Here is an 11936-nt window from a genome sequence, read left to right on the forward strand (position 1 = left end):
ATATGCACCCTCACGTTCAGTGCAGTATTACTCATAATAACCAAAACATGGAGACAACCTAAATGTCTATCAGCAGTGAATGGATAAAGATAATGTTATTTGTCAACTTGAAGGGCATTGTGCTGAGTGAAATAAGCCAGGCAGAGAAAGACAAATCTTGTATTGTATTACTTATGTGTGGTGCGTTAAAAAAAATTAGAATTGAACTCATAGAAAGAGAGTAGAAATGGTAGCTGTCAGGGCCTGGGGGCGGGGGAGGGGGCGGCAAATGGAGAGATATAGTCCACAGGGTACAAACCTTCAGTTATAAGGTGAATGAGGATCTACTGTACAGTGAGGTCACTATAGTTGATAATATGGGATTGTACACTTGAAATTCATTTAGAATAGATTTTAATAGTGCTTACCAAAAAATTTTTTTAAAAAAGGGAGTTAACTATGTGAGGTGATGGATGTGTGAATTAAATTGCTCTTGGCAATTACTTCATAGTGCTAATGTTATATCTAATCATCACATTGTACATTTTAAATATATAAAGTTTTATTTGTCAATTATTCTTCAATAAAGCTAGAAAAAAATCATGGGGAAGTCAAGTACCTTGAGAAAACCCCATCACGTTTCTAGGATTTTCAAACCATAAGAGCTGTCAACTCTTTGGTACGCTATACCCTTATTATGTCAACTAAATACTCCTAAACAGGCAAAATGATGCCACATGGTCTAGGTATAATACATTTGAAATCTGTTTTTTCTTTGTTCACAGTATTTTCTAATCCTTTTCTCATGTGTAATAACTTGTTAACAGTTTCTTCCTTTAGATATTTCATTTTATCTACAGAAGTAATTCTGCCTATGAATACTGAGTTATTTCTCTTCTCATGGAAGGGAAAGTAACTATTTGTGTTGAAGAATTATTATTTGTAATTAGACTTCCATTTGTAACTCAAAACTGAGCCAACAAACACCATCATAGAGTATGATGGATAACAGAATGATTGGAACATTAGCTCATGCCTTTGCAGAGTAATCTCAATATTATGATGATCAGGATCATTTTTTATTATCATTCAGCTTCCAAATAGAGTGCCTCTAGATGCTGAACCAATATGTGATATACGCTTCCAAAAAGACACTTATGTTCAATAAACCAAATCTCTAAAGAGATTACTTTCTGTGGTATGTAGAGATAAGTCAGATGGTTTTTGCAAAGGATAGAAAAGTCTTCACGTATTTAAACCAAAGTTTTTAGAACATTTGCATTTTGTTCTTATGGCTGTATCAAAGCAGTTTCCTTCCTTCCAATATGAAAGTGTGAAAAATATGAAAAAATTTCAGGGTCTTTATTCAGGGCTAGTTCAATTGACTTAATTTTTCTTCTCTTTTGTTTCCCACTGCAAGCCTCTTAAAAAAATAATAAGTCTAGAGATAAAGGGAAAAATATCTAGATCCCTCAGATGTAGCTTAGAATTTGTTGCAGAAAATTATAAAGTTTTAGAAGAAATCATTCAAGGGTTCCAATAAAAACAATACTTCAAAAAAAAAAAAAAACAGAATGGAAAGTGATAGATTAAAAGACCTTTAAAGGTCTTTCACAAGAAATTGAACAGATCAGATGGGCAGATGTGCAGTCTGTTTTCTCTTTTTGTCCTTGAACATAGACTCTGGGGAAAAAAAAGTGTGGGTAAGAGCCACTCACATAATTTGTTTTTAGGTAGAAATGGGTGTCTTGAAAGTGTTTAGGTACAAAGAGCACGATTTACACTAGAATAAAAGGTAAAATATGTATTATTTCCCTATAATAGCAAATCTGCAAAATACAACTGATATTTTGGAATACTTTTCAAGGTCTTATTTGTTATAAAATGATTATATGTGCATCAATTCAATGAATGGACATTTTGGAAACACTTCTTTGAAGCTCAGTTTCCTCACCTGTAAAATGAAAGGAATATCTATTGTTTTAGTCTGATGTATCAAATGAGAAATTGTATATAATATACTAATCATTATTTCTGCCTAAACGCATATTTCTTCATGTCCTCAATAAAGATGTGTTTCTTATTCTTTTTTTTAACTTTATTTATTTATTAAATTTATTTTTAAACTTATTTATTTATGGCTGTGTTGGGTCTTCGTTTCTGTGCGAGGGCTTTCTCTAGTTGTAGCAAGCGGGGGCCCCTCTTCATCGTGGTGTGCGGGCCTCTCACTATCGCTGCCTCTCTTGTTCTCTGCGGAGCACAGGCTCCAGACGCGCAGCCTCAGTAATTGTGGCTCACGGGCTCAGTTGCTCTGCGGCATGTGGGATCTTCCCAGACCAGGGCTCGAACCTGTGTCCCCTGCATTGGCAGGCAGATTCTCAACCACTGCACCACCAGGAAAGCCCTGTTTCTTATTCTTAGTGCTGAGGTCTGTCAGCCTAATACTCTCCTAAAATCTAACTCAAGGAAGAAAGAAAATCACAGAACATTGGAACTGGAGCAGAAAGTAACATTCAACTCTAACTTGAACTCTTGCCAGGGTCAGTCTGTGTGTGCTTACCTGTAAAAGTCAGTTGACAGAAAACCTCTCTGTCTTGAGTTTAGTACTTCTAATTCAGTTCTAGGTCATAGGATCTGTAGGAATGCCTCTATCAGAAATGTCAGCTTAGCTTTGTATATTATCTTCCATGTGTTCTAGGGCCGCAAGTAAAGATTAAGTAAATTCTGTAGCTTACAATGAAAGCACATATCAATCAATCCAACATACGTTTATTAAGTGCATAGGACTCTTTTAGGTACTTTGAAACATGTAACCCATGTTTAAGTAGGAGTCTAGTTGTGAGAGCAAAAGAAAACTATGTGATACATTAATAAAAATAGAGGAAAATATTGTAACAGTGTGCATAATGAAGTATGGGAGGAGGAAAATGATGCCTGAGAAAGCTTTGTGGAAAAGGAAGGGCTTGATATATAGATGAGGATTTGTAAGGAGGAGAAAAGAGGGAGGAGTATTCCAAGAAGAAAGGAAGTGACAGAGGCACAGAGGAATGAAAGAGACTGTGTGGTGGTACTAAATAGATTAGTTGATTAGTGAGGCTGGAGAGGGAGATTTATGGGATACGAGGGGAAAATAGATTGGATAGGTAGAAAGAGACTAATATCAGAAAAACACATTTCCTGTCAAGGCTTTCCTAATAGATTTGGTATATCAATACCAGCAATGGCATTACTGACTATGTAGAAGATTACTTTCTATGCAAGACCTTTAAATGTTTCTGTGGGGAAATTCTAGGAACTATCATTCCTTAAACTGATAGTAATACAGAGTTAGTTTATTAAGTTTTAGGTTACATTAATTTTGTGGTCTGCTTCACTCCTCCTACTAGCCCCAAGCTGTGTAGTTTAAATGAAACTGAATTCAACACTTGTAGTCCACTTGCACATAGGTCTGCCAATCTTTGAATCCTTTCAGATTTGTGTAAACCTACATCTGTCAATCCTCACTCCAGGCTACTATTGTCATGTGTTGAAATCACTGATTTTGAATGACAACCTACTTCCTGCTTACTATTTTTATATCACTGAGGATGGAAATAACAGAACTATCCCTTGATTTAACTGTCAGTCCAGTGACACCTCAAGCATACTATAACATTTTACAAAGCCCCTCAATCTGCCAGAAATGGATGGTTTTAGTAATATTGCTGGCTTTGTAGAAGATGAAAGTTTAGCTACGAAATGTTTTCCTGTACCAAAATGAGTATTAATACATTTTTAAAAATTAGAATAGAGACTTACATCCAGCAAAACCCTCCTCCAATGAGAATAAACTTAATTTTTTTTTTTCATTTGAGAAGGAAAGGCATTATTTGGTATAAGGATTTTCTGCTTTATAGTCTAACGATACCAAATTAAAGAAGAAATTGGTATTTATTTTTTGTTGTTAAAAAAAAACAAGGAAGAAAAATAAAAAGGACTAATATCTACACAGAAATTTTTCTGAGTAAAAGAAAATATTTTGTGTAAATACAGTTTCATGTTATAGAGGTTTAATTTTAGAGGTACTATATGGAAACATTTTCAGTGTGCAGGCTTAGAGGTGTTGCTACATAAGAGTCCGTCTTCCCAGATCCTGGGGTGAAACTTACTGAAAAAGCAAACAAAAATGTAAGGAAGACACAAATCAAAACGATTACCTTTATTTAAAAGCTAATAATGTAAGAGACTAGTTTTTATCAGCAGACGAGCATCATTCTTAATATTGAACCTAAGAATTAGATCAATGTTTACACTCAAGAGCCTGAACTGGAGCAGGGCTCCCCTGGACGGGGCAGAGCCTCCCTAGAAGAAAAAAGCAGAATACCTTTATCAACCGACAAGAGAAAGAGAAGGAGCCAGGCTACATGTGTGCAATATTTCCTTCCAAACTCATCAAAAAGACTTTACCCACTTCCTCTAGCGAGTGAAGTGGCAGAGAGACGCCAGAGTGTTCGGTACATGTAGCTATTCCTCAAAATAGAAAAAGAAGATGAATAGAGAAAAATAATCTCCTTCATACGTTTCGGTGTTTTGAAAGTACAATAAGTGTGTTGTGTTAAAGTCAATAGTTTTAAAGAAGGAAAAATAATATGAAAAAATAAAGAATCTCAATTATAGTTTCTATATCTTTTCACTGTTCCTTGCTAGTGACTCAGTAATAAATATTCAGAGCTCTCTCTAACAGTTCATTTGCTCTGGAATTCCTATCCATGCCCCATGATTGTCTTTGATTTTTCTCTCCGTTTTGGAGCCTTCCTACCCTTATGCAACATTTGGTCACGGAAAACTCACAAGAATAGCATCCCACAATTTTACAATTTTACTCTCACAAGTTCTTCCATTAAAACTTTTGTTGTTGTTGTTGTTGGGGCTTCCCTGGTGGCGCAGTGGTTGAGAGTCCACCTGCCGAGGCAGGGGACACGGGTTCGTGCCCTGGTCCAGGAAGATCCCACATGCCGCGGAGCAGCTAGGCTTGTGAACCATGGCCGCTGAGCCTGCGCGTCCGGAGCCTGTGCTCTGCAACAGGAGAGGCCACAACAGTGAAAGGCCCACGTACCGCAAATAAATAAATAAACTTTTTTTCTTTTTGTTAACTCATCTCAACTAGTAACATGTTTGTCTCTCGAAGGACATACTAACTTCATTACAGTAAACGTGAAAGAGGGTTTACTGGGGAATGTTACAAACACAACACATATAATGCTTCACAGTTTCATTAATCCACAAAGAGTGATGCTTTGGCTGGCACATCTGGACTGGGTGACCACAGAAAGTGCTCAGCAGACAGAGACCCCCACTTCCCCAATGCAATATAAATATGGGAGGGAGCAGCCAATAAGTGGCTTTGTTAGAAAATATGACTTCTGAGTCCAGCCTCTGGTATTCCCTGTTCTTCCATTGAGCTCACTTAGACCTGTGGAGTCAACCTTCTTAGTAAGCTATCAAAAGAAAAGAGGAAATGAGTCCTCAAAGAAAATAAAATTTATCCCTTCTTACTGCCTCAAAATCTTAGTAGGTGTTAATGGCTTAATATATTGATAGTTTATATTAACTGAATTAAATTTTAATGATTATTTTTAAAAATCTCCTGGAGATAATGTCTTAACTCAGAGGTGTGACTGCAGTGGTAGGAATATCTAACAGGGAGGATATGTAGGTAGACTCTGAGCAGTCTTCCAACTGCCAAATGTCAGTCACTGACTACCACGTCACTTCCCACTAGAGGGTAAAGAATACTCCGAGTGTCAGAATCTGCCATAATCTACTTACACGTCAGCTGAAAAGCTGCGTGGAAGTATGTTTGTTTTCTATTTAGCAGTAACATACATATTCCACAGATGTACTCATGAGTGCAAATGAGAGAATGTTTCATTTTCTCTCTCAAGGGTACACTTAACAAGGAGCTAAGATCTTTTCAATTGGCGACGTTTAACATGGGACATATTCTGGTAAAGGCATGGCTAAAGGAGTGATAAGAAGAATGCTTACTTTTTATAATGTGATTATTTAGGTTGTGGAGGAAAGGAATATTTCCTCTATGATGCATCATTTAGCATAATTATTGATTATTTTTTAGCTATTTATATGTGGATGTCATTTGGGTATACAGAAACAAATTACTTTTAGGAGTAAGGAGAAAATTTGTAATTTTCTACTAGGATGACTGTGTAGTCACATAGGTTACAAATGTGTTTTTTAACTTATCAGGACAATCCCCTCCCCCTGCCCCTTTTAAAATCAAAACCTCCTGTGGAAAATCAATGTATAAAACTCTAATAACGAGGCTCCTCTCTTTGGAATTGTGGTGGGATATTTGGGAGCTGGATTGCCCGCCCTCACCTCCTCCCTCCTTGTCCAGGAACACTTGAAAGCATCTATAGGGGCATGATATGTTGCTTTTAAACTTAAGTACAGGAAGAAATTTTGTAAATGCTATATTTTTGATTTTTAAATTCAATACCTTCTGTGGAAAATGTTTTTGAGACCTTTAAAAGTTACAGTGTTCGAAAGAATATTATGAAATAATCTGTAATATGTCAAAATGTTCTTACTATTTTTAACAGCAGCATTTTTATACAATATATTATGTTGAAAATAAGTGGAATGTAACTCACAGGGAGTGTGAAAAGCTGAATAGTTTTTAGCTGCAATAATGCTACATAATCAAGAAACTCAAAATCTTGGGAGCTTAAAACAACAAATGCTGAATTTTCCTGCTCCGAGGTCTGCAGGTTGTTTGAGACAGCTCAGCTTCATGATGTCGTTTACCTGGGCTTGACTTCAGGCTGTGAGTTAAAGTCATGTCTGATCCATTTTCTTCAGTCAGTGGCTGCTCAAGGTATGTTCTTTTCATGATGCAAACAGAAATACAGGGACCAAGTCTTGTCATGAAAGAACATTTAAAGCCTTTGCCTCAGTGTGAAAGTATTCCATTGATTAAAGCAAGACACATGGACAAGCCTAAGAGCTCTATTAGTGGCTTTGAGTAAGAAGTAATGCCATTTGAGTAAGCAGATATACTGTGTATACTTTAATAGGAAGAATTGCAAAGCCATATGGCAAAAGACATGCATGTATATTTCTTTAGCATTGACAAACTACAGAATTTGGAAGAATAACCCAGACCAAAATTATCAAAGGCAAGTACAGACAAAAACCAAACTCAACATTTATCATGGACACTTCAAGACAAATAGGGTATACTAAATCCACAATGTACTTATTAGACAACATACTTACAAGTACATGCACACTTTCCACTACCATAATTCTAAGATTATGTAGTTTCCTTTTATAGTTACTTATTATAGTTAGCAATAACTTTTAGTGATAATTCCTTCCAGGGTATTATCCACATGAGCCAGAAGATTCAAACATGTGCATGTGATGAGTATTTATTGTTCATCCCTGTCAAGCATCCCCTCCTCCTTTAGTGGTAACAGTACATAAGTTTTCTGGTAAGAAACCACACAGAGACCATGTTTCACCCATTCTGTTAAGGCACAGTTAGCCTTATTTCTCACCTGCAGGGGTAGGCATGTGATCTATGCTGGAACAATCAGGACATTCCATTCCCTTGTTGCATTGTTTGTTTCAGGGGTGGGTTTATATGCCGAGCCAGACCAATTAAGAGTCAGTCTTGACTCTTTGGCTTACATTGTTGGGAAAGAGGTGCTTACTTTTTTCTCTGAGTTTGCCACTCTGCTGGGATGTAAGCTTGACACTGCGTTTGACCAGTTTTGCCACTGTGTGGGAAAATCCTGCCTGAGAATGAAGCCAAGACACTGGAAAGCAGAGCCAAGAGATGGAGACAGAAAATGTCTTGAGGTTTCTTTGAGCTTTTAATTCCAGTCCGAAGCCATCTGTATCCCTTAACTTCCCAGTGACAAAGCTAACAAATTGTTCTTGATTGTTTTTGCCACTTGAAATCCAAAGCATTCATACTAAAACCTATGCTTCTTTTTGCTCTGTGGTCTCTCTCCAAAATTTTCTTTTTCTGGACTCACTTGTCATATCACTTTGCTAGCACACACATGACCCCTCATTTCAAGGGTCATGTACTCCATGTCATCTTAATGTTTCACTATATCCTGGACTCACACTTAATTCATTTGTTATTTCTCCTGAAAGTGCAGATTTGCTAAATAAAAGGGGTTCTTTAGCCAATAACTTTGTTTCCTCAGGTTTCATATCAACTCTCTGGTCTCAGTGAAGATGTGTCTGAAGATTCACGTTTCATTGTATGTCTCAAACTCTGACTCCACTCATTTCCTGTGGCACTGACAGCTTGCCCTCAAAGTCTTCCAGATTCTCTATCTGGAAGATGTGATGCCATATCTCAGACATGATTGTATTCTCCTGAACCGTGTGGCACCAGCCATCTTCCTCCTTTACATTGTGGCTTCCTTGATGCCTGCTAAGCTACCATGTGAAACTGTCTTTTGACTAATATAGACCACCAGCCCCTTCCATGCTGATGCAATTTCTCCTTGTGCAGAGACCATGCTGTTGAGGCCACACTTCCACGCCAAAGCCGCTATTAGAGCTCTTTAGTGCCAAAGTTTTTTTCTGTTTGGGAAGAATCTCTTTCCTGCAACACTATGTTGCATAAGTCTCAGATCAGTGTTGCCTTTTAATTCAAATGTATCACAAAGAATTTCAGTATATATGCATTTGTTCCTTCTCCAGACTTTAGCAATCAGTCTGTGGGAATTTGACCACAATCCATCTGAGAGACAGAGGCATTAGAGGACTCAGACTCCTCCCTCCTTTCCCTTAACCGTTTGATCAGGTTTTGCCTTTATTTCTTTATGAGTTCTTTCTTCAAGGTTTCCTGATTTCTTGGGAAAGAGAGAGGTCTTGTCTCTCTCAGTCCTTTTTTATTGGTTGAATTGTATCATTATTACAGCTTCTGATCATGTTGAGAATCCCTCCACTAAACATTTCTGACTGGATACACTGCGCTCATGGATTTTTATGTACATTAAATTTACAGTCTGAATTCTACGATACCACTCCATTATCTCTTCTTATCCTTAGAAAAACAACAAACAAATATATCACTGTAAATTAAGATCACAGAACCTCAACACTTAAATAGAATGGAGCATACCCTGTAGCCAGGCAGAAAAGCAGAAACACTTTAGAATTCTCAATGGTTCCATCATTCACTGTTAGAAATTAGAGCGCTGTTAGAATTATTTCAATCATCGGATGTATTCTTTGTTTCCTTTTTTGATTATAAGGAATTATCACTCTGGACTCACTTTGGCACCTAACCCTGCTGCAAACCTCCTGCCCAACCTACCTATAAATCATTCTACTGAGAATAGACTTGTTGCTTCGCTTAGTTAACCTAATGTATTTACAGGATTAGCAATACAACTTAAATGCATCAGTGCTTATATTTTGAAATATGCCTTATCTCAGTACTGTGATCATTAGCACTTAATACCTTACCGTATCATATCTGAACTCAAAGTCTTTCACAGTGACACTGCTTTTGATGGTAAAACCCAGTTTCCAAAACATCCAGGACATCAGGAAAGATGTTCTGGTACAACACCGTCACCTAGGGGTTTGCTCAGATGTTCTGTGGTGCAGTGGTGGACTGAATTAGTCTAAAGATCTTATGTCTGGTCAGATTTGGGTCCTGTGATTATGTCCTAATGGAAGAGAAGCCACAGAATTACCTTCTCTAAACTTAATGTCTTGATGTAGCTAATATTCTATGGTTGTACGTTTTATTAATATCTATCCACCTCAGAATAAAATGTCATACTGAAATTTCTTTTTTTATTTTTTCATTTTATTTATTTATTTGTTTGTTTGTTTACTTATTTATTTATTCATTGCTGCACCTGGGCTTTCTCTAGTTACGGCGAACAGGAGCTACTCTTTATTTATTTATCTATCTATTTATTTATTTATTTATTCATGTTTGGCTGCATTGGGTCTTCGTTGCTGTGCGTGAGCTTTCTCTAGTTGTTGCGAGCAGGGGCTACTCTTCCTTGATGTGCATGGGCTTCTCATTGCACTGGCTTCTCTGCTTGCAGAGCATGGGGTCTAGGCGCACGGGCTTCAGCAGTTGTGGCACGTGGACTCAGTAGTTGTAGCTCACGGGCTGTAGAACACAGGCTCAGTAGTTGTGGCTCATGGGCTTAGTTGCTCCGCGGCATGTGGGATCTTCCCAGACCAGGGCTCGAACCCGTGTCCTCTGCATTGGCAGGCGGATTCTTAACCACTGTGCCAGCAAGGAAGTCCTCATATTGAAATTTCTTAAGGGAGAAACTTAAATAACTAAAAACTTTGGTTGGGACTGAAACCAGAACTGAATTGAATATTCCGTTTCTGTTTGAAATCGAAACATTACAAATGCTTGCACTAGATAGTTAAGACAATATTTTGACTGTGAAATCAGTTGGCTCTAATTGTTATTTTCCTTCTATTAGTGAAGGACTTTAAAAAAAATCTAATCCTAGTTAAATAACACATGATTACAGACTTTGTAGATATATATAATGCCAGATGTTTAAAAAGGTTAATATTCCCTCAATAAGGAAAACATTGTTATAAAATGTCACTTAGATAGTATTGCTGGGAGATTTTATGGCTGTTCTTCACCTGTTTAACATTTTTACTGATAGTTCTTTTCAGATTACAAATAAACAGTTTGTGCTCTAAGTATGTATTCATTTTAAAATTTACTTTGTAAAATATGCTTCTTACAGGAATACAGTTTTACTTTACTCTCCCTTTTATCACACACTGTTTAGCTGTGCTGACTGTGTGTGTGTGTGTGTGTGTGTGTGTGTGTGTGTGTGTGAGAGAGAGAGAGAGAGAGAGAGAGAGAGAGAGAGAGAGAGAGAGAGAGACTTGAGTATTCTAAGCTTTTTCCTACCTTGGGCTTTTACTATTGCACTTTGTTCTGTCTAGATTTCTCTTTCTCTGATCTTCAAATAACTAGCTCCTTCTAGACCTCCAAATTCTAGTTGAAAATCACTTTCTTGAAGGTACCTTCCCAGATTATTCAGTCTAAAATACCGTGATGGTGAAGTCATTTTCTATTTCATTACACTGTTATTTCATATTAGTTCTTATTGCCATCTTATTATTATTATTAACTCATGTATTTTCTGTTTTTCCACTAGAATGTAAGCTGCTCAAGAATAAAATCTTGTCCATCTTCTACATCATTGTATCCTGAGTATCATCCATGTGCTTAGCAAAAAGCAGGCACTCAGTTAATGCTTGTTGAATGAATGGACTTCTTCCCGCCTGTACTATATTCTCTATATTAATGTACAGGATTTCGTGTACATTAAGAAGGAAAATGGATGCTAATTTATTAATGTAGTGTTTGATCAGGTAGAAGAGATATTTGGTTATAAGAAATAAGAGAGAGAGAGGAAAAAAAAAAGCCACACTCGACTGCTATAGCCAATGCATTAAGCACAGGATTTGATGGAGGGGGGAGGGGGGAGGGGAAAGGTCTGTTGCCTCAATGCATGGGCATCCATCTTCCAAATAGTTTCTTAAATCTTAATCCAGAAATTGAAATAACTACAAATTTTCTTTGAAGGTGAAACCAGAACTGAATTGAATATTCTGTTTCTTTTTGAAATTGAAACATTACAAATGTTTGCAATAGATAGTTGAGGCAAAATTTTCACTGTGAATTCAGTTGGCCCTAATTGTTAATCTCCTTCGTTTAGTGAAGGACTTCAGAAATATGATCGAATCCTAGTTAAATAATACATGATTACGGACGTTTTATATACATATAGATATATAGGAGCTTCCGGGAAGATATATAGGAGTAAGACGCGGAGATCACCTTCCTCCCCACAGATACACCAGAAATACATCTAAACGTGGAACAACTCCTACAGAACACCTACTGAACGCTGGCAGAAGAC

At 37.1% G+C, this 11936-nt stretch overlaps 1 protein-coding gene across 1 annotated transcript in view; it reads left to right on the forward strand.

Annotated features, from left to right (window-relative positions):
• RNPC3 (RNA binding region (RNP1, RRM) containing 3) overlaps positions 1-11936 on the forward strand; it is an 81206-nt gene extending 69270 nt beyond the window's left edge. The window contains exon 18 of the transcript XR_004349182.1: positions 11805-11936. The gene's annotated coding sequence lies outside the window, so the exon portion shown is untranslated. The remainder of the gene's footprint in view (positions 1-11804) is intronic.

The sequence above is a fragment of the Phocoena sinus genome, chromosome 1 (assembly GCF_008692025.1).
Source record: "Phocoena sinus isolate mPhoSin1 chromosome 1, mPhoSin1.pri, whole genome shotgun sequence".
NCBI classification, from domain to species: Eukaryota; Metazoa; Chordata; class Mammalia; order Artiodactyla; family Phocoenidae; genus Phocoena; species Phocoena sinus.